A 21,562-nucleotide genomic window follows, 5' to 3' on the forward strand; every position below is an offset into this window, starting at 1 on the left:
CAAGAGAAATATAAAAACACTAAAACAAGAAGGTCAAAAGTCACGCCACTGAGAATGAAATATATATATGTCCTGTACTATTCCCATGTTAGACTGTCTATGCACCATATATATATACATGTCTCCAGGCTGAAAATGAGATCAGGCAATCGCTTGTTTTCGGTATTTTTACATCACTGATCTGTTTCAGAGGTAGGATTTTCCATCCTCTTCCAGTCTCATGACCACATCACCCCTGACCCTCAGATTCTCCACTGGCTCCCTGTCCCTCAGCTGATCCCATTCTTAGTCCACCTCCTCACTCACAAAGCCCTCCATCACCAGGACCCCTCCCTCCCACCTGCCTCCGCTCATCTGACACCAACCTCCACCATCCATGCTTTTACTGTGTGACTAATGCTCTGTGATTAATGCTGTGTGTTTTATGCTCTTGGTGGGTTGTTTTTATCATTTTCACTTTTGTAAGGTGTCTTTGTGAACTTTTTCTCTTTGTAATTCTATGCTTGTATATTATCATACACTGAAGAGCAGTGGCCCAGAGGTGCAACAGCCCAAAAAATTATCCAGTATAAGAAAAAAAAAAGAGATTGTGATTTATTTAAAAAGAAGTATCTGAAAAAATAAATGTACCACTTAAATAAAAATACACTTGCATGAAAAAAAAAATCTCCTAAAAAAAAGAAAGAAACTTATAATAAAAAAAATAATTTGCACAAAGAAATAAAATAAACTTGTATGATTTTTAAAAATAAAATAATCTCCTAAAATTGATTAATTGAATTAATTGAATTGAACTGAACAGATTGTGGAGCGTGAATGCTGAAATGACATTACCGCTCCATCTTTCAGGTGTGTAGTCTTTATGTTTATATATTTTAAGTTCTATCACAAAGTCTTTTTTTTTTTTTCCAGATATTGTTTACTGCAAAGCCTTATCATAGTACAGACATGACATTCCCTGAGTGGTACATTGTGCTTCATATTTGGTATCAACAGAACAAACGCACGATCAGAAGTGAAAAAAACAACATTGATAAAGCGAGAAAAGAAAGAAAGAAAAAAAGGGTGGCAGAATAACAAAAACAGTTTGACATCTCAGCGAGCTGGTACACAGACCTGTCATTTAAAGCCTGACACAGCAAACATTAAAACTTCTGTTTGACCTGAGATTTAAAGATCAACCAAATCATTTATTAGAAGGTACAAATGAAATTTTCCATGAATAACTACTAAAAAAAACTGGCTTATGTTTGAACCATTTCAATGATGTGGACCAGGCTATTTCCTGAAATCAAAAATCTCAGTTTACCAAACTTTACTCCACTTCAGCAGGTGAATACATACAGAACATACAGTCACAGAAAAAGTTATTAGACCAGCCCTTGTTTTCTTCAGTTTCTTGTTCATTTTAATGCCTGGTACAACTAAAGGTAGATTAGCCTGGACAAATCTAATGAAAACAACAAAAATAGCTCATAAGAGGTTAATTTCAGAGCTGATATCTAACCATTTTCCATGTTTTCTCGATAATAACCAAAATCACTTCAGTTCTTACATAAATATCTATGGCATTGTACTGACAAAAACAGTGCTTTTAGGCATTCCATGTTTTCTTTTCTGTCTGTTTTAGTCACATGATACACACAGGAGTTAGTACTTGATTGCATACACTGTAAAAAAAAAAAAAAAAAAAACACGTAAAAAACAGTATTATTCTGGCAGCAGTTGTTACTGTTAAATAACGGAAAATAACCATCTCATAAAATATGGTAATTTTCCATAATTAAAATAGTTTTTTGCCCTAACTTCACATGAAATTTTGCATATTTTTTGACTTTTTAATGTTTAATAACGAATATTTACATGTATTAAAACAATCAAATTACCTATAAATATATATAAATAATTTTCAGTGAGACTAAGTTGTACAATCCACTGATAAAAACTGTATTTTGACTGTTTATCAGTGCTTATACATGTTACACATTCACAAAAATACATTTATTCAACATTTTTGTTGTGAAACCTCCTGTAATTACACAAGATATTTGTCAATTAACAAACAAGTCTTGTTAAACTCACAGAACAAATACTTCTTTTACGGTTAACTGTCAGTAATTTTATCTCGTTTTATTTTTTTCACAGTATTAAACTTTAAATTAACACTTTAATCTCATAAATAGAAAAGAAATATTTGCGAAATTGCAATACATTTGCAAATTTATTTTAACTATTTTTCTGTGGAAAAAAATAAATCTTTTAAAAAATGGAAATTTTATGCTTATTCACAGTTACAGTTTTTTTTATGTTATTTTACATTTGACATGTAAAATCACAGTCTATTTATGTCATTTCATTGATAGTTTCCTGTATTTTAAAAACACAAGAAAAATCTGTAAAATAAACAGTGAAAATTCTGTTAAATTACAGATTTTTTTTTACAGTGTAACCATTGTTTTTGATGACTTTTGAAGGTCTAATGATTTTTTCTGTGACTGTACAGTTGTTTGTATTGGTGGAAACACTTTTTATGGGTTTGCTGCAAACTCCACTCAACCTTAGAACAAACCGACCGTTATGTTATTGTGGATGATACTGTCACATTTACATGCCAATCACCATGCTATATTTGGCAACAAACTCACACTACGTAAGAAAGAGAGGCGGGACCAACTAGTCTATTGTGATCTGATCTATAATTTATTCTGTATATGCACATGGTGTGAGCATCCCCATTCCCAGTCACTACAGCCCATTAATCTTAATCTGACTGAGGCTGACTGCAGCTAAAATAACCTCTTCTACACAAACCCTGAAATGTGCACTTCTCTCTATCCACACCTTTGCGTGATTCATTCTCTGTCCATCTTTTCTTCCCCTCATCATTACCCTACAGTGTTTATTTAGAGACCCCCTGAGTGGAGCTGTGCCTGTCTCTGTCATACGTGTGCATCCGTGCACTGTGACTGCCATCCATTAGCATTTAACTTGATTTGGCAGTGAAATGATTCAGTGAAATTACGTGCCTTCATTTTCACTATATTATACCCAGACACATTGTTTATCATAATTTAATGCTTCCCTTGAGTGCTTTTCGAATGCCGTCATCACTTGCCATCAAAATTATGAATAAACCGAATGGGACAGTGCCCTATTTTTACCACATAATCTGATCGACAGTAAAAGAGATATATACAGTAGCAACAGTCAGCAGATAAAGGAAGGAGATGTGGTCTTTTAAAAAAAAAAAAAAAAAAAATCTTACTGCAGCAGAAAAGTATACCAACCTATTCTGAGGGGTACTTAATGGTAAAACTTGATCAGAAATCTCTTTTTGGACTACAGGCTCATATATCTTAAGGTTCATCATCATTAAAATGGATTCATTTAAATCAAGGCCATGCTGTGCAAGGTTATTATCATTAACGAAAACTAACAAAATGACAAAAACTAGAATCGTAAAAAAATTTTCGTTAACTGAAATAAATAAAAACTATAATTAAAAAGAAAAAAACGATAACTAACTGAAACTGTATTGTGTGCTTATAAAACTAAAACGGATAAAAAAAATTATGGATAAATTTCCCTTCATTTTCGTTTTTGTCAACGTTGGATTGATTCAAAATCAGTTTATTTCATTCTAGCAATTTTAGCTAGCAGCAACATACGGTTTTTCACGGTCCGTCACTTATGGTCACTTGTGGTTTACAGTCGTCTTCTGGTCCCCACTCTACCTGGAAACATGGAGACTAAAGTTGGGAGAAAGCAGCAGAGTCCTGTATGGGATTTATTTGAATACGATGGAGAAGAAGAGAAAAGATACAACAAAACTAGAATTAATACTAAAACTAAAATAAAACTAAGCATTTAGAAAAAAAAAAAAAAGAAAACTACTAAAAACTAGCAAACCTGCTCTAAAAACAAATTAAAACTAACTGAATTAGAAAAAAAATGTCAAAACTAAATAAAACTAAACTATAATGAAAAATCCAAAACGATTATAACCTTGATGCTGTATGGTCAAACTGTGCACCAAATGTCAGCTTTGGAACAATATCAGGATATTCAACATTTTTAACTTTTACTTTTTGCATAATGCTTTATCATGGTTCAACTATTTAGCAGTACAGACAGTCGTGGCTGCAGCCTAATTCACATAATCTCCCTCTTATCTTCTTCTTCATGTTCTTTCTTCTGTATCCTCAGTGTCCTGCGGGTGCACCCAGAGTGTTTCAACCTTCATGGAACAGACATTTTCTTTATCCGTTTGGCTGCCGTCAATGTCTAGCACTAGATATTTTATTTCTTAGTCAGTAAAATTATTTTTTCGAAAGCCTTATTTTACTTTAACCCATAAAGACCCAAATATACTCCAGTGACCAAAAGCATCTACTGATCTAAAATGTTTAATAACTTTAGAGCCACTAATCTGCTCAATCCATGTAAATAATTGGCGTAAAATGCAGTTTGTCATCTTTTCATGGTCATCAGATATGACCCATTTGGATGTTCAGAGGCTCTGTAGTGAACAACACTGATTCACCAGTAAAACCCATAGAGTTGGATCAATGACAGTGGATGGAGACATTAGGATCATGTTCAGTTAATGATAAATTTTAGTGAGAAGGTCACATTTTCTCAAGTTTTCTCTGTTTTTGATATGAGAAGTGTTACGCCTCGGCTAGGGGACCCTAGGGCATGGCATGAATTAGTGGACACCTTTCCTCACTCCCAAGCCACAGAGAAAACTCCAGGACACGGGTTGTGCATTTTAACAAATAAGTGGTTTATTTACAAACTATATAAAGACAGGTAATATAAACTCAACAAAACGGCAGCTTGGTCTTCAGGGTGGGCTCAGGCCAAAATAACAAACATAACTTTACTAACTCAGGAAGCGAGGCTGACCAGCAAAAGAAAGGAAACCAAAATACAAAGTCTAACCTTCCTACTTACTTAAACATGAGAAAACAAGGTGAAAGAAACGGGCAGCCCACCCCTACTGCTGCAACCAGGAACAAAGGCAGAGTGAAGACGGGGTTGGGAGTAGAGGAACGATGACGATGGACCAGCCCAGCTTCGTCATCTTTACAGTCCCTCCCATGCCTGGCTGGTCCAATCCGTGCGTGGGATCTGGCTCCACACCTGCAAGATATTACCCACTCATGGACAGATAGAATGACACACCCACAGACCGACACACAGACCCACCTATGGGTCGTAACAATAACCCTCAAACGTAATCTCGGCATGGTGATTAAAGTGCATGATCAGTAAAATAAATCCTACTAAATAATACACGTTCTGTGTCCCATTGCTGTTGCAGCACAGGAGGGCGTTTGTATGGATTTTCCTCAGCCTTCACAGGCCTGATCGCTGCCAAACTCGCCAAATGAACAGAAACATTACCTGACTATCTACTAGGCACAATTTTATGTCCGTATTCAAATGTTGTGAGGTATGCTGGGTGATTTTAGCCTCTCTCTACTTTGAATTCTTCATCCCTGCTGCCATACTCCATTTTCGGAGGTGGTTATACTGCCGTTCATGAAATTTCTACTGCTAGCAGACGATGCTACAATGTGAAGGCTGCAGTTCACTACCGCTGTATGAATTTAATCATACTTGACAGGCCAAACAAATACATGCTCTTCCCTTCATGCCTCACATGTTGGCTCAAATTATTACCTGCACAATGCATGATTAAATGGTAGTTTACAAATGGATATTGGCGGCAGACAAGTTCTCCTTATCATGCTATCACACAGAGGCACCACGGGTACAACGCTGCTAGTAGGGGTGGGAATCGAGAACCGGTTCTTTTTGAGAAGCTGTTCCCAGTGGTTCGATTCCTTGGAATCGTTTGCCTTCCTGCTTAACAATTCTGCTAATCGAATCCGCCTTCGTTGTGCATGCGCGATGACGTCACACGTACGCTGCATTGTCTTGGTCAGAACGTAGCCAACATGGCGTTGAGGCAGAAACGGTCTAAAAAGATGACACCAGGTCCACTGGAACACTGTCAAAGCTTCCATGTCTTCAAAAGGGTGGAATCCCTCCAATATCCTCAAATATTTGTCCACAGCATGTGACTCATTTACAGGAATGTCACATATTTGGTATGCTACTCAGCGGCGCTTGTGAATGTAGCAGCAGAGTGAACACCGGGCCAGTTCCGGTGTGGGCAACAAACGTCGTAACTCCTCAAATACAAGTTTATGAAGATAAGAAGGGAAAGGAAATGAGGTGCACAACAACGGGAGACAAGCCGAGCCGAGTCGAACCGGTTCCACGTAGTAGAAATGCGGCAACAGAGGAATTATTAAAGTGTCTTTAGTTTCACTTTCACTGTACGCCCCCCCGCCAAACCTGGCCCGGCATCATCTGTTATTATTATTTGTACATACTGTATATGTTATATTTTCTGTGCAGAGATGGAAATATAAAAGACAGTTAATGCAAACACACCCATTTGGACTCTTTTATTCCCTCACTCAATGAGAATTGATAAGTGAATCGATAAGGAATCGGATCGATAAGCAGTATCGATAATGGAATCGGAATCATTAAATTCTTAATGATTCCCATCCCTAGCCGCTAGTATAGGAAAATATCAGCTTTTCACTGAAAAAAATGCAAAATGGAGAGGATAATATTATGAAAAATGGTGATAAATCATTTAAGAAAGGTTAAAAAGAGAAAAATTAATTTGGGAACTGACATAAAAGTATCCTTGGGTCTTTATGGGTTAATACTTGCATATACTTGAACCTTGCACCAGTCATTTATTTACTCAAACATCTTTGCTTCTACTTCAGCAAAGATTATGTGCACTATATGATATGGAGGTGAGAAGTTAATAGCATTTGAACCAGTTAACATTTTTTCTTAGTGGAGTGTTCATGCACTGTTGTACATCCCTTCCCCCACTGAGGCCCAAATATTCATTTACACCCAACTGAAGTTTTTAATTTACACCCTGCGAGGAGACCATGAATGCATCCATTAACCTGTTAATTGAATTCAAGTGGTGGAAAACAGTCGAGTGAGTATCATTTTTCCTCATATCCAGTTTATGGCTCATCTCAACCTGAGACACTGATTAGAGACGTTTATTTATACACAAACAGAAGCAGAGAGACGCTGGTGATAAATCTGTACTTGGCTGAGTTATGCTCCAGGAAATGGAAGAATGATTAGAACGATCAAAAATATATCGAACGCACCATCTCCCACTGGCATTAAAAAGACGAAGAGGGAATATGAACAAATCAAACGCCTACTATGCACTGGAGAACGGCGAATACTCCAGTAGGTTTTAGTCTGTTCGATGTGCACACAGCAGGAGGGACGTTTTCATCAGAGCATATATCATCTCCTCTGCTTGGCCCTTTCAGCATGAGGAAAGGGACAAACTGTATTGTAGGCCTTCAGTTATTGCTAATGCAGAAGGGAGAGCCTCAGGAATTGTTATCCCGCTCTTCCCTCACGGAATGCAGCTTCGCTCTCTGTCTTCCATCTCCCAGGCATGACCCCATTCACACGCTCCGCTGGCCACCGGCATTGTGGGTAGCATGGCTGATAGCCGGACTGGGAGGCTGGTGGAGAGGCTGACCTCATCTCCAACTCTGACACATGGGTGGAGCGAGAGGAGCGAAGGCCGACGATGGAGAAGCAGAAAGAGACTGGGATTGGAGACAGACGGACAAGGGATGGAGAAGCAGAGAAAAATGGAAAAATGGAGGATTGGAAATGGAAATGAAGGAGCATGCAGCCATTTTATATGGGTGGTAATAGACATAAAGTGTCATGAATGAATCTTATTGAACATTCATATCTGCTGTCTGCTTCATGGATGGATGTTTATAAACCCATCATCTTATTTTTAGGGCTATCATAATTAACGAGTTAACATGGATTAATCCATCGTCATGATTAATCTGATTAAAAATTTTACCCATCTGTAGTGCAGATGACTTTGAACGTCTCTGCCAACGCATTTGGGTCAGTTCGTCCAAGTAGAGTTAGCATCACGCATGGGCAAATGTGCAAATGTGATCTGATAGTGACAGGCAGCAGAACCAACCCATAAAGATGGAAGACGCTAAACAGCACGTTGTCCCTCTGGATGGAAATATGAGAACAAAAAAAACAACATGGAACACTCAACTGACATGAAGTATTATACACTCTCTGCGGGAAGGAGTTTTCTTTTCACCGAAGCACTTCCAGCTCCAAATACCACATTAACACGAAGCATACTTTAGTTGGGGATTCTGCTAGCACTTAGGCTAACGCATCACCCGGCTTGCCTCAGATACATTAAGTGCATATATATTCCGTTCTTTCTTGAGTCTGTTTGTTCATGTAAAATAAAACTTGATTAGTATAGATTAAAAACAAATGATATTTAATCATGATTAATCAAAATTAATTTACAGCAACCCTGTGATTAATCTAATTAACAATTTTAATCATTTGACAGCACTACTTATTTTATTCTTATTCTCGTAGCTTTTAATACCTCTTAAAGACTTCGTACAAGTTTTTTTTTCCTCTTACTTTTCATCATTGTATCTTGATGTTATTACCTGCTATACTTATATTGTACTTTTGTCTGACCTTTCATTAACTAGTAACATCTAGTCTGTCAAGTAAAGCACTTGCCATAGGGTATGTTTCTGCAAACCACAGGTATTCCACATAAATGGGCTAACATTAGAAGGTTAATAATAGAATAAGGCTTAGTCTTACTTTACACCTATCGTCACACTTGGTTAGCACCATGTCAGTGCTGCAAATACACAACGTATAGAAACATATAATGACACATCACACCAACAGCTTGTAAAACTTCCCACTCTCATGATAAAAAAAGTCAGTTGTTGCTAATTATCATAATAAATGTCAAACTAATGAGTGAGAGTTGAAGAAACCAGATAATTACTTGTGGTTTATAATATTTATCTGAAGCAGAATGTGACTTATATTCCAGAAATGTAGAGGTACAGTATATTATTAAAACATCATAATGAATAACAAATCAACAAAGAAACTCTGAAGTATTTTATAAACCTAGATGCCAATGTAAACAAATTTACCTGAGGAATGTCACATGCAATGATATTTATTACAATATAAAATGATATTATGATGTTTGTCATTGTCATTTTGTAGTTCAGCCCATTAGCAATGAAATAGTTGAATTCAAAGTGTCCCAATACTTTTGTCCATATAGTGTAAGTCTATCCTCCACTGTTGTTCAGGGTTTGTATGAGGAGGCACGTTATATGACAAAAAAACCTGCATGTCAGGGTGTAGTTGCTGCTCAGAGGTTGTTCTTTCACGTAGCCAAGGGGACTTTCAATGGGAAAATGTAGAGATAGCGGAAGGACAGAGAACAGCAATCACTGCCACTGCACAAAGACAATATTCACTTCTATTCCAGCGACTACATCCAGTGAGCTTGACTAAATGAGGCTATAATAATGAGTCTTATTAGTAATGAGTGGTTAGAGTTTGGCACTGCAACACTTAGAGTTAGAGGAAAACACCAGGACATGGAAATGTGCAAAGAGGTGATTAAAAAAAAGAGGACTCATGCAGTTCTGTGCCAAACATTAGATTTGTTGGTTTAATATAGTTATAATGACCACACAAATATATTTGTCAGTCTCTGTAATAAGATACTATCAGGACATATGGGAAGTATGTATTATATGTGTTTTTTTTTAATAACTGGGTGCTTCTATGAAACTGGTCCCTAAAAAAAATGAAAAATGATGAAAAATTCAAACCAGATGTAGACTAATGTTATGAAGCAAGTTTGGAAGCACTTTGAGTCTATTTTAAAAATAAATATTTACTGAGATAAAAGAGAAACTATTTTTCAGATAAAACACATTTTTATATTATTCTTGTACAAAAATTTGCATGTAACACGATAAAAAGGACATGAAAATTACACACTTTTTTTTATATATATGTCTTTTTATTCTCTAACAGGTACATTTTGGCAATCAAACTAATTATGTAAAGAAGAGTGTTTCACAAAAATGACCACTGCTGCAAAATCACTTGTGATTTTAATATATTTAAATGGGCAGGTTCAGCATGTAACACGAGTGGACACAATGGGTTACACGCGAAACCTGGAATGAGACTGACGATTCATGAAAAACCCACATGTCTGTATTAGAAAGGCCACTAGAATCATCAAATTTAACACATTGTCTTCATTTAAAGTGGTATATACCTGAGCGCGGCCATTGACACCATCTGTCACAACACCTTTCTCAATAGATTATCTTCCATCGGCATCACCCACACTCCATTAGACTGCTTTAAATCATACCTCTCTGGTTGCACTCAGTTTATTCAGCTCAAATCTGTCACATCCCACCACTTCCCATCACTTCAGGTGTGCCCCAGGGATCTGTACTGGGGCCCCTCCTTTTCATCATCTACCTCCTTCCCCTCAGCAATATATTCCGGAAATATAACATCAACTTTCACTGTAACACAGATGACACCCAGCTCTACCTCACCAGCTTTTCATGTCGCAATTTTGGTCCTATTTTTGGCCCCAATATTTAATTGAAAATTCATTAATTTTGGGATGGCTCAGAGCAAGAGTATAATTTTTTTGCATTTATCGGAGGTCATCAATAGGTACATCCTGGGGGAAAATATGTCTAAATTTCTCTTTACCTCCACCAGGAGGTATTGTGATCACTTTGCTTTGTGTGTTTGTTTTTTTGCATGTTTGTTAGCAACTTTACGGGAAAACGATTACAACCATCTTTACCAAATTGTACTCACAGATAGGCCTAGGCCCTGGGACAAACCCATTAAATTTTGGGCCAAGCAGGCCAAAGTTCAAGGTCACAGCAAGGTCACAAAATCTCAAATTTTCCTATCTCTCATCACTGAGAGATAAATTCCATAAGTTCCAACAGTGGAAAGGAAAAAAAAAACAGGATGAAAAACAGATTCCTTTAGCCATTAAAAAAATGGGGTTACTTGCATAACATTGGTGTTAAAAGTTGTCAACTCACTACCATGAAAAGGTAATTAAATGCCAAATGTGCGTGATGAAACGGTACATTGTGATGAAAGTACTTGTGATAAAAAGGGTGACTGTTCCCACTCGTGACACAGAAAAGAAACTTTGATCTTCAAGCCAGTCTGACATGGCATGAGGGGACATGCATCACACCCCCGTAGCAAAACAAAACAGATCACACTCCTTAAAGTCTCATGATCCAACATTCTCTTTGAAAATTCTTTCTTTAAATAAAAAAAAACATTTACATTTTTGTTCAGTGCTGCCTTAAATCAAGAAACGCATGTCGCTGACAAGCCTGTCGCACTTAAATAAAAAACATTAAATGAATTATAAGCTTTCGTTCAACTTTTCTGTTTGCCGGTATAACATTAATAGAGCACTGTAGGTGGTTCAACAAATAATTATATCAAGTTATTTTAGTCAGTAGAAGCCGACAACAGCAGGTTATGTCTTATTTTACATAGAACTGACATTTAACAGACGCGTATATTAACTCAAATTATCTCAATAATTGTTGTATTTGTTCTTGTTTACAGACTATTTGACAGTTTGATTTTCATATGAAACAAGACCAGTGTTCAAACAAAACAAAACAGCTTTTAAAATGTCAGAGTATTAATAAAACAATGAAATATACCAATACAAGGACAATTTCTGCTCTGTAAAAAGAAGTCACAGTAATTGCCGATAAATCCCTTTGTGAGCAGAACTGGTATTGTCAGTGAATCTCTGTCAGTTTATAATAATTGTGGAGGTCGTCCATGATGTTAGTCTCATGTAAATAATAATCTTAGTCCTGTGTGAATCTCCAGTATTTCTTGTTTCCTCCATTGATTTATTACTCCGTCCCCTGAAGGAGAGGAAAGGGGTATTGTTTTTGTTCCGCTTCGTTTTGTGTGTTTGCTGTTAACACTCTAGCAGCAAAACTATTCTCATTACATTTTGGAACAGTAGGTCAAAGTTTAAATTTTTTATGAATTTTAATTTTTTTTTTTTCCCCATTTACTTATAATGGGCGAAATTTCAAATGTCTGTAGCAGCAAAATTATTGGTTGAATTCATACCTAATTGGGTATAATTGATTGCCAGTGACCCAGAATAGATGTCATTACATTTTGGAAAAATTAGGTCAAAGTTTAAACGTTTTCAGAATTTTTTAAATCTTTTTTTTTTTTCCATTTACTTATTAAGGGGCGAAATTTCAAATGTCTGTAGTAGCAAAAGTATTGGTTGAATTCATAACAAAATGAGTTTATAAATTGCCAGTGACCCTTAATAGATGTGATTACATTTTAGGAACAGTAGGTCAAACTGAAATTTTTTTAATGAATTTAAAAAAAAAAAAATTCTTCACCCATTTACTTATAATGGGCAAAATTTCAAATGTCTGTAGCAGCAAAACAATTGGTTGAATTCATACCAAATTGGGTTTATAGAGTGCCAGTGACCCAGAATAGGTGTGATTACATTTTGTGAAAAGTAGATAAAAATTCAAAATTTTTAATGAATTTTTAAAATCTTTTTTCTTCTCGCATTTACTTATAATGGGTGAAATTTCAAAAGTCTATAAAAACATCAATTTTGTTTCAATTTACATCAAATTTGGCACATACAGTATATAGATGCATTTGATATGCTGACATTAGCACATGCATAGACATGATGACATCAGCTGGATCGATACCAAAATAAGCTACAGCACATGTGAGGGGCGGGGTTTACTGTGCCTGACACCACTTGTTCAGTCTATTTCCTGGTCATGGATGATGGGAGCTGTGCTGTTAACGATAAATTTAAAGTTTGAAATGTGTTTCAGGTGGAAATTCAAGGGGTTCATGTCACAATTCAGCGTGGATAGTCACTGACAGAGCCAACTGAAACCTTTCAGAGGAGCGACATCTGAAATGACAATGAAATGGATGACAAACGACAGCTACAGTTAAGAACATTTTTCTGTATTTCAACAGCGATCTGTATGTGATGACCCTGTCCTTGACATCAGAACTGGAACATAATGACAGTAAAGTTAAGTAAAAAACAGACTTTGGATTAAACAGACATGAGGGTTTCATTTCCAAATCACAGGTTATACTAGTCCCATGCAAATAGGCCTTAACCCTTTACAGGGCACTCAAATACTCTGAAATTTAAAATTTCAAACTTATGTGTCATTGGACATCCTCCTCATCGGTTGCATGGACAACAGTCTCCCTCCTCTTGCCATAAAACATCCCAGTAGCACTTGCTAAAAAGTAAACACATGCTATAAAACAATTGTTATAAGGTCATAAACTGACAAAAATCACTCATATTCACTGTTTACAGCTTCAAAATGTCTCTAAAATCTCTCTGAATCACTGTATGTTATAAAACCCAACATGCTTCTTGACTTCACCAAAGCACGGGATTGGCCCCATATTTAATGTTTTATGAAATTACCAAAAATAGTCACTTGCCAAATAAAGGGTTAAGTCGTAGTGGGAGAAAAAATAAAGCACTTTTAAATCCCTTTGAGTTACTTTGGTTCAGTTTATCATCTTTTCATGGTCATCAGATATGACCCATTTGGACGTACAGAGGTTCCGTAGTGAACGTGGAGACACCGCCATCTTCTACAACATTGATTCATCAGTAAATCTGTGGACTTTGATAAATGACAGTGGATGGAGACACTTGTTTTCCCATTCAATTATTGATATCTTTGCTAAAAAACTCACTTTTTCTTTAGTTTTTTCGGTTTCTGATGTAATAACGTTTGAATTTTCTATGAGTTTTCATAAATAGCTACATGATCAGTGAATTGAATATGGAAAAGTGCATGATTTACACTGAAAAATGCTAAATACAGAGGATTATATTATAAGAAATAGTGATGAATTATTTCAAAATTCATTTGGGAACTGCCACAAAATTAGTACCAGTTTTTTATGGGTTAATCAAGTTCAATGATTACATAATGAGTCCCAGTTACACTTTATCTATCAACTATAAACCACATTCATGTCACAATCACATCATGAGAAGAGGTAAAAATAATTTATTCGAACTTTATGGGCAACAGTGTATGTTTTGCTATGTGATTTCCTGTTCATGTAGTGTAGGCCTTTTTCTCTGATTACTATTTTTTACATTCAGTGGTTTATTTATAGATCAAATCTGTGTCCAACTAAACAAATTAAAAAAAAAAAAAAAAGTGTTAAAAACGTCAGCTGTATCATTTTCATGTGTTGTTGATGCCACTGCTCTTCTCTGTCTGTAGAGGAGTTGCGTCTGGTCGCCTCCACCACCATCTCCACCTTCCCTGTGTCTTTTTCCCACTGCTTCTCCACCTCCCTCTGCCTGTCTCTCTTTTCATTTTGCTCATCCATCTGCCTCCCTTATGATTTCTCTCAGTGCCAGCTCAGACCTGACATTTGGTTTCATGCTGCAAGCAGCAGGACAGATAGAAAGTCAGATAGAGAGAGCAACATGGAGGGTGGTGGGAAGAGGAGGGAGAGGAACGACGATGGAGAAGGGACAATGGGAAAGGTGGTGAAGAAGGTAATGAAGAGATTAAAAAAAGGCAGGATGGTTATTATGGTCTGTTACAAGGTAAACACATAAGGATGGGGAAGCAAAAGTCAGACTGAGAGCGAATGAATGAGGAAGAGGGAAAGTAGATGGGAGGGAAGGAGGGAGGGAAGTAGTTTCCATAGTAACCTGTAGTTGTGTGAGTCTCGCATGAGGTGGGAGGAGAGAGAAAGGTGGAGGGGGATAGGCAGAGTTGTGTCGTGGTTTAATTGCTGCTCTCCAGTCTAATCTCCTGCAGGCCCAGTGAATACAGAACAGTCTGCTCTGTCCCTGAACTCGCTCTACAAAGGTGATCGTTGTGTAAAGCTGCAGTTCAAAGTTCATGCATCTGGGCCTTAAGACGGACCAGTGTTTTCCCAAATCTGTCCAATGGAAAATGAATCTGCATGGAAAGCTGCGGTCCGAATAGAAATGATGCTGTGAGAAATGTCGTCACATTACATTAACACAGGGGTGTCAAACTCATTTTCTTTCAGGGGCCATATTCAGCCCAATTTGATCTGCAGTGGGCCGGACCAATAAAATAATAGCATAATAACCTATAAATAATGACAACTCCAAATTTTTTAGTGGAAAAAATAACATAAAATGATGAAACTATTTCTATCCAAAACAAAAGGATGTGAAAACCCTGAAAAAACTGAAATTTCAGAAGAAAAATAAGTTCAATTTTATCAATATTCTGCCTCAACTTATGATTTCTACATGTGCATTACAGATCAGAACTACCAAGACACAAAACAGGCAGAATATTGTTAAAATTGCACTTATTTTTCTTTGGACATTCCAGGTTGTTCATATTTGTTCAGGTTATTGTCATTTTCTTGTTAAAGGATATCCGAATTTACTGTTCTTTGCAATAAATCAAAGAGAAAAAATTGGTGTTGCCATTATTCACAGGCATGATGCCATTTTTTTTTTTTCACATTAAACCAAGAAGAAAATTTGGAGTAATTATTTCTAGGTTATTATGCCGTTATTTTCGAGTTTGATGCCCTTGACTGTTAATGTCTTCAGGGTAATTTTTGCATTTTGCACTTTGTAAATTCATCTTGCGGGCCAGATTGGAACCTTTGGTGGGCCGGTTTTGGCCCCCGGGCCGCATGTTTGACACCTGTGCATTAACATGTATGATTTTTTTTTTAAAGAAAATTCTAATTGTGAAGTAAAACAAGAAAATAACAATAATCAAAACACTTCACTCAGTTAACTAGCAACTTCAGCAATTTGCAATCATTGTCAAAAATCTATTTCTTTTTGGGGAGAGAGAAAATACAGTTCATCTTAGTGAAGAATCTGGTAATAATAAAGTCTAATATAACTGTGTTACATACTGAAACAAGTGGTGCCAGGCACAACAAACCCCACCCCTCGCATGTACTGTAGCATCGATCCAGCTGATGTCATCATGTCTATGCATGTGCTGATGTCAGCATATCATTTGCCTCTATGTATGTGCCAAGTTTGAAGTAAATTGAAACAAAATTGATGTTTTTATAGACATGTGAAATTTTGCCCATTTTAAGTAAATGGGACAAAAAAAAGATATTAAAAAAAATCATGAAAAATTTTAACTTGGACCTAGTTTTCCCAAAATGTCATAACATCTATTCTGGGTCACTGACAGTCTATAAACCCAATTTGGTATGAATTCAACCAATAGTTTTGCAGCGACAAATGTGAAATTTCACCCATTATAAGTAAATGGGGAGAAAAAAAATGTAAAAAATTCATAAAAAATTTTAACTTTCACTTATTTTTCCCAAAATGGACTGAGATCTATTCTGGGTCACTGGCAATCTATAAACAAAATTTGGTTTGAATTCAAGCAATAGTTTTGCTGCTACAGACATGTAAACTTTCACCCATTATAAGTGAACAGGAGCAAAAAAAAAAATTTGAAAAAGTCATGAAAAATTTGAACTTTGACCTGCTGTTCCCAAAATGTAATTAGGATTATTCTGGGTCACTGGCAATCGATAAACCAAATTTGGTATGAATTCAACCAATAGTTTTGCCTTGAGAGTGTTAACCCCTTGCCTCCCCTTCAGGGGGCGGGGTAATTATGTGCATTTTACACTGACTAGTTTGGTTTTGAAAAGACTTAAAGTGTGATGTATCTTCTCACGTCTAAAAACCAACAGTGTTTTTAGTCAGTAACTACAGGTTTTTCCACAGACTGTCACTCTTTCAGCGTCACTAGAGTTTCTAGAGGTTGTTTTTTTCAGTACTTTGTTGATAAGTTTGATTTATTTCCACATAACAGTAAGAATCAGGCCAGATCAATTTGGTGAATAATATTCAACTTTTTTGGCAGATTAAGGTTCAATGTGAAGATCTGTGGGAATATTGGAGGATTTAACTGCATAAATGGAGTAATATTCATAATTATGCTTTTGTTAGTACTGATAAAAATAAGAATTGTTATGTTTTTCTTCCCTTAGAGAGACAGAGTGAGTGGTTCGTCTTTATGGCCATATTGCTACAGTCGTTCAAAACAGGCATGTTCTTTTTTTTTTTTTGGTTTTATAGCAGTTGAATCCAGTGTTAAGCGTAACCATCCTTTACAATGTTTCTGCGTGAACCAAAGTTAATATCCCATTGAATAAAACGGTAACAACAGACAGAACAAACACTGGATAGACTTCTCTTCAATCCTTTGTTACAAACAAAAAACTGTAGAGAAGTCTATTCAATTTGTTTGCGATCAATAATTCCACTAGACGTCACAAAAACATAAATTCAAGAAAAGAACACCATGTCGTGCTGTGTTCCACCTGCAGCAGATGGTAAAACTAATGTTGATTCAACCACAGAGGAAAACAGAGCAGAGTAAACATCATCATCTTTCTGCACCGTTCCCATGACTTCTCCAGAGACAGAAAACACACCAAACTGGTTTCTGTTATTCTGCTGAAATTGAACATCTACCATCAGGTATTTAATTCATGGCACTTTGCTTCCTCCTTTAGGCCTGGATAAAATGCACCTTTTGGTTGTCTACACTGCTTATTGTCTAAGAAGGACTGTGAAAAATGTATATTAGCCAGGCTGTATTTTATTGGAACATTAACCCTTTCATGCATGAATTATGAGAACCTCAGTCAATATTTTTTCTTTAGTGATTTTATTCCTCTTTAGGCATGACCAAACAATGCAATTGACATTTTTTTATGAACCTATTTTCATGAAGTTACAAAAATGTCCACTTAGCTGGACACCATGTGTTTAATTTTTGAAGCAAAGAAACATGCAGTTAAAACCCATCATCAGAAAGTGATATACTATGAATGAATGAATGAATGAATGAATGAATGAATGAATTAATTAATTAATTAATTTTGGTTTTACATTAATCATTGCACTTAGTGCATTAATCGTAATAAACATAAAAACCAAAAAAGGAATAGGCTAGAAGCAAAAGCTTATTTTTTTGCTTGTCCTTTTCACCTAATACACTGCTTACATCAACTTAAATGTGTACAGCATCGAGCATTCACACCATAAAAAAAAACAAAAAAAAAAAACATATCTACCATCTCAATTCAATATTTTAAAATAATTTTAAACTTAAGGCATTTTTTTTAAACTTCTATACTGTGTGAAAACTACAATCTAAAAACATTTTTGATGCCGCTAATCTGATGTTTTCTCGTATTTTATCATACTCTGATACTAGTTATTACTCACTTCATGGAGATAATATGCAACAAAAAAGCCTTTTGTTTCAGAAAACTGTTAATTACAGTCTAATAACAATTAGCAATTGATTTCCACTCAAACATGCTACTGCAGATCAGGTTTATGAAGAGCAGCAGTGACAGTAATGTATGAATGTCAGTGTATAGGATGATGCATAAATGTCCACTGTGTCGGCTGATATGGAACTAAAACAACAAAACCCATGAACATACAAGAGAACAGCTGGAGAAGAACTGTCCACTGGAGTGACCACTATGCATGAAAGGGTTCAAGTGAGAAGAAGCTGGAGAGGGTAAACCTGTTATACTGAACTGTAAGACTACCACAAGACTAAAATATGATTTGATCTGCAAAAGATGAAAGGAGAGGTTGGGCTGCCCTGAGCGAGACAACAGCTCACTATCACTTTACTAATAATGAAAAACTTACAGGGAAATAAAAAAGAAAGAACATTTCAGGTTTGAGTACGTGCTGACCTCTTAACCATCTCTCCACTGAGGTCTCATTATTACCGCTTCACCTCCCGAAGCACAAAAATATCCCACAATCCGTGAAAATCAGGTGTGGGATTGTGCATAATGTGGTGTGAAGCTTGTATGATGTCCAGTAATCAGCCTCATGGTGAGAGTGACAGACTGACGCATTTTAGCACCTGTTCCTTCCTGTTTCCTGCCCCTACATTCATAAAGAGTCCATTTGATGCTAATGGTGTTGGGCCCCCTGGGGGGTTTTCACCCGGAAACCATGCTACTCTGAGTGAGCTTGATCCAAATGTACTGCACTCTCCACATTTTGCTTCTGGTTTTGGGTAAATGTGTGTGTTTGTGTGTGAGTCCAGCCTGCATAAATGTGTGTGCATGCATGTGTGTGGTTTTTAATAGCCTAATTCCCTTCAGAGGGGGGTAGAGAGGCAGTTGCCCAGGCAGTAGAGGAGATAAACCACTCAGTGCTCTGAGATGGTTTTACTGCAGCACACACCAACAGCACCCAAATCCAATCTGTACTTACTGCCTTCCTCCCCTTTGAAGCCCCGGCAGAATATTCCACAGTGGGAAATCTCCTTAGCTGCTCTGTTTCCACTGGTGACCTGAATCCCCAGTTGTTTATGTTTTCAGTACAGTGATTGACCAGTATGCAAATATATGTCTATGTGTGTGTGTGTGTGTGTGTGTGTGTGTGTGTGTGTGTGTGTGTAGTGTTGAAAGGGTTACTTAGAATACACTCATGTTTTCAGAACTTTTTCTAGGGATCTACTTTTACCAATGACAAAGCAAGGTTATTATCGTTAACGAAAACTAACGAAACGACAAAAACTAGAATTGTACAAACATTTTCGTTAACTGAAATAAATAAAAACTATAATTAAAAGAAAAAAAAAAAAAAAAACACAACTAACTGAAACTGTATTGTGTGTTTACAAAACTAACTAAAACGTATAAAAATTATGGATAAAATTCCCTTCGTTTTTGTCTTTGTCAGTGTCGGATTGATATGAAATTGATTTATTTCCCTCAAGCAATTTTAGCTGCTTGCACCGTATGATATTTAACGGTCCGTCACTTCTTGTCACTTGTGGTTTAGAGTCGTCTTCTGGTCCCCACTCTACCTGGAAACATGAAGACTAAATTTGGGAGAAAGCAGCAGAGTCCTGTCTGGGATTTATTTGAATTCGATGGTGAAGAAGATGAAAGATATGAAAAAACAAAAACTAAACTAAGCATTTTTAAGCATTTAGAAAATAACAAAAACTAATATAAACTAGCAAATCTGCTCTAAAAACTAATTACAACTAACTGAATTAGAGAAAAAAAAAAGTCAAAACTAAATAAAACTAAACTATAATGAAAAATCCAGAACTGTTACAGGGTGGGGAAGCAAAATTTACAATGAACATTTAGTTGTTTTTTCTCAGCGGGCACTACGTCAATTATTTTGAAACCAAACATATATTGATGTCATAATCATACCTAACACTATTATCCATACCTTTTCAGAAACTTTTGCCCATATGAGTAATCAGGAAAGCAAACGTCAAAGAGTGTGTGATTTGCTGAATGCACTCGTCACACCAAAGGAGATTTCAAAAATAGTTGGAGTGTCCATAAAGACTGTTTATAATGGAAAGAAGAGAATGACTATGAGCAAAACAATTACGAGAAAGTCTGGAAGATACTATTAAAGAAGAATGGGAGAAGTTGTCACCCGAATATTTGAGGAACACTTGCACAAGTTTCAGGAAGCATGTGAAGGCAGTTATAGAGAAAGGAGGACACATAGAATAAAAACATTTTATATTATGTACATTTTCTTGTGGCAAATAAATTCTCATGACTTTCAATAAACTAACTGGTCATACACTGTCTTTCAATCCCTGCCTCAAAATATTGTAAATTTTGCTTCCCCACCCTGTATAACCTTGTGACAAAGTACCACAATCCATAACTTTGTACCAATTGTGGCACAGCAAATTTAACTAGAGTTGCACAATATATCTTTTGAGCATCAACATCACGATGTACGAGTGCGCAATAGTCACATCGCAGGTCCTGTGATGTAGGAGGTAAATGAACTCAAAATGTTCTAATCTAATTTCAAGAGTATATGACACACTGCACGCAGCGATCCACCCATCACAATCGTTCTTAATCACTTTGGAGTGAATCTCTGGTAACAACTTTGAAAAGTGAGCAACAAACAAGAGAAAATCACTGTAAATGAAGACTTGGTGCCAAAAAGAAAAGCAATGTCTGTTATCTGGAATTATTTTGGCTACAAGAAGGATGATACTGAAACACATGTTCTGTGTTGACAGTGCCCTTACACAACAAGAGGTAACACAACTAATTTGTCTGAGCATTTATGTCGGCACCACACAGCTATTATATCCTCCTGAGTATTTTTTCATATCGTAATATATATCGCAGGGTTAAAAAAAAAATCGTAATGGTGGTTTTTTCCAATATCGTGCAGCTTTAAATTTAACCCATAAAGATTTTTCTCTGTATTTAACAGTTTTCAAGTGTTTTATCACCATTTATTAGAATATTATCCTCTGTGTTTTGTGTTTTTTAATGTGAAAATCAGCTATTTCACTATATTTCATTTATTGATAATGTAGATGAGTAAAGCTCAGATCAAAGTTGAGGGTCATTATATCAAAAATACAGAAAACTTAAGAAAAAATGACTTTATCAGCAAAGACATCATTTACAGAATGTCATG

The 21,562-nt window shown here is 36.2% G+C and overlaps 1 long non-coding RNA gene across 1 annotated transcript; it reads right to left on the bottom strand.

Moving 5' to 3' along the window:
- Positions 1 to 1,378: 1,378 nt before the first annotated feature.
- LOC115413025 (uncharacterized) lies at positions 1,379 to 21,120 on the bottom strand. The gene is made up of 3 exons (XR_003934417.1): positions 20,803 to 21,120; positions 5,561 to 5,575; positions 1,379 to 1,389 (listed from the first exon to the last, which is right to left on the bottom strand). It is a non-coding gene; the product is annotated as an uncharacterized LOC115413025 (long non-coding RNA).
- Positions 21,121 to 21,562: the final 442 nt, after the last annotated feature.

The sequence above is a fragment of the Sphaeramia orbicularis genome, chromosome 21 (assembly GCF_902148855.1).
Source record: "Sphaeramia orbicularis chromosome 21, fSphaOr1.1, whole genome shotgun sequence".
Taxonomy (NCBI): Eukaryota; Metazoa; Chordata; class Actinopteri; order Kurtiformes; family Apogonidae; genus Sphaeramia; species Sphaeramia orbicularis.